Consider the following 2,720-nt stretch of genomic DNA (forward strand, 5'->3'; position numbering starts at 1 on the left):
GAATAGAAATGCAGAGACAGAGCTCTGGGTGAAGTTGAAAAGAGTACCTTGTATTGCTTTGCCAGGCAAAAGGGACCGCAGTGGGCTAATGTCCTTACAACTGTGTGGTCCACTCTGGGGGGGATTATGAGAAGCCTTATAATGTGCAAGAAGCATGGAGTGATCAGCTCATGAACATTCTTCTGATTGGTTGGTGATGAGTCAGCATCATCAACCTTCTGGTTCCAATCAGTCTGAGTTCTACGTGCTTGTGGGCAGCATATAGTTAATTTTTTCCATATGATGGGAGTTTCAATATTTGTAAAACAGCTAAAAAAATATGACTCAAAGTTTTACCTATAACCCTCGAGGAAGAACTAAAAAGTTCTTGATTTTGTTTAACGGCTAAAGTATTATTTTGTATTGCTTGACTGTTTTCCTCTGCATTTTCTCACTGTTATGATTAGATTTATTTTTTGACTACAATTTTAATATAGACAAAAGACAAGTGGAGGACACGGGTGGGGGTCTGTTCTGGGAAGACCTCATAGGGTCCTGCTTGGTTAAAAAACTCTACAATTATATGTATAAGATAGGTGAGTAAATTTTATGTATTAAAAAATTAAATATTAAAATATATACTGATAATGTTAGAAGACTCTAGAAAAATTAGTGAGGTTAGGAAAGAACTATAATTTATTTCAAACATCCTTGTCCTTAACTCCATTCCTATTTAAAAGCCATCAGTGTCTCCAAACTCACAATATTCTCTACTTGGCCTTATGCCAGAGTAATACAGTCTATATTTTATTATGCACCTACAGAAATCCTCTATTTTAGAAGGCCAACTTTTTTATTCTCCCTGACACACCTTTCTCATTATGAACTTCCCTCTTCTTCATGACCTTTCTTAACCTCAGCCTATAATGCTCTGCTCTTTTATTCAACAAAACTCCCTGGGACCATCAAAGAGGGATTTTTCTTATAATTTTAACTGTTAGATTTGTCTCCTCTGTACTTTTATATCTATACAGAGTGACTTTTCATGTATACCTCATTACCCCAACTGGACTTTAACCTTCCTCATCTCAGGTATCCAGTTTTACAGCTATCCAATTCTCTACTCTGTTTTACATTTGGTAGGCGTTCACTCATTATCTGTTGATTGATAGCCTATATGCTATAAACAGCTTTATACTGCATGGAAATAAAAGATGTCAAAGAGCCAAAGATGTATTGTTCGTAGTTTTGCAGATGGGCAAGGTGGATAACTATAATTAGGAACAAAAGAGAAACATAATGAATCAATTTGATAGCAAATAATAGCACAAGAAGATTAGTAGGCTTTCCTTTTCTCATATAGTCCAATGAAATAATATAGATGAAGAACGATGGAGAAAGAGATAAAAATATTGTACTTACAGTTGCCTTCAATTTCATCATATTAATTTAGAAACCCTGGCAACTATGCTCCACAGGAGACAGAAAATGATAGATGTGGCAAATTACTGCTTCCTCTAGCAATGTGGGGGTATTTCTTGAACTAATTCTTATCAATGGACAAAGGAGGATCAGCAAATCAACGTTACTGAAGTGAAACATTTCCAATTTAATCACATCAGGTAAAATCACAAAATTGAAGTCAATTATTTACAAAATGCACTTTACAACCTTCAAGAATTTGACTGAAAAAATAGTTTCAACAAACTAGTAAGGTATATACATTAGTGGATGTAAGCCATAAAAAATAATATATGTAGAAACTGTACATTATTTGGAGTGGTCTTTATTCTCCATATATATACACACATATATATGTATGTATGTGGAAATTTTGCACTATATAATTCTCAGTGGGTATGTTTTGAATACCTAGTGTTTGTCAGATACTGTGTGAGGTCCCATGGTAGAGTTTTGAATAAGAAACAGCTCCATCCCTCAGATAAATTTAGTTGGTAATTGAAACAAATAAATAAGAAATTTTAATAGAAGCGAGTGGGTCCAAAGTTGCAAGGAAGCAGCCAGAAGAAGCTGGAGTATTAAGTAGAGTGCTTTAGAAGTCACCCCAAAGTAGATGATATATGAATGGTGTCCCTAATAGAAAGTAGGACAAAAGATAACAGGACAAGCTTGAAAGAGGGAACAGAATAAGGTCATAAGATATATTTGTTTAAGGTATATTTGTTAGTCTTTATGATTCCCACTGCAAACTGAGCTAAGCTAGTCTTGGTCACTCAAAGTCATTAGTCTTCTGATGTAATTATTGGTAGTCTTTGATTCAAAGGGTAAGGTGAAGGCTATTTCTCTTCTCATTCAACCTTATTTTCAGGTAGTGTATTAAAATGAGTATACCTCTTGGTCCACATTTGCTACATATAAAGTCATTTACTATTATCATGCACAATACTGGCTATTTTGGGAAGCTCAGCTTGGTGCAGTTCAACTCATTTTCTCTTTCATTCAGTGACAAGTGCTTGCATGAAACATTTACTCCAACTCAGATTCATCAGAATTCTAATGGCAGAATCAGTCAATTTTCTAAATGAATCAGGTTCAGCATTTTCTACTAAATGAAGTGTACATGATGAAATGGAATTTTATATCTAAGGTGTTGATCCTTAGTAAAATTTACAGAGAAAAATTTATCTAAATTTTCAGCCAATTTTGTCTCTTATACACATCATTTCACCAAAGAAAATTTAATTCAACTAGATTATGTAAATTTTGTATCTTCTTGTGCA

The sequence above is a fragment of the Bos grunniens genome, chromosome 2 (assembly GCF_055505025.1).
Source record: "Bos grunniens cultivar Pamir isolate PY7600 chromosome 2, Bosgru_T2T1.0, whole genome shotgun sequence".
In the NCBI taxonomy this organism is placed as follows: Eukaryota; Metazoa; Chordata; class Mammalia; order Artiodactyla; family Bovidae; genus Bos; species Bos grunniens.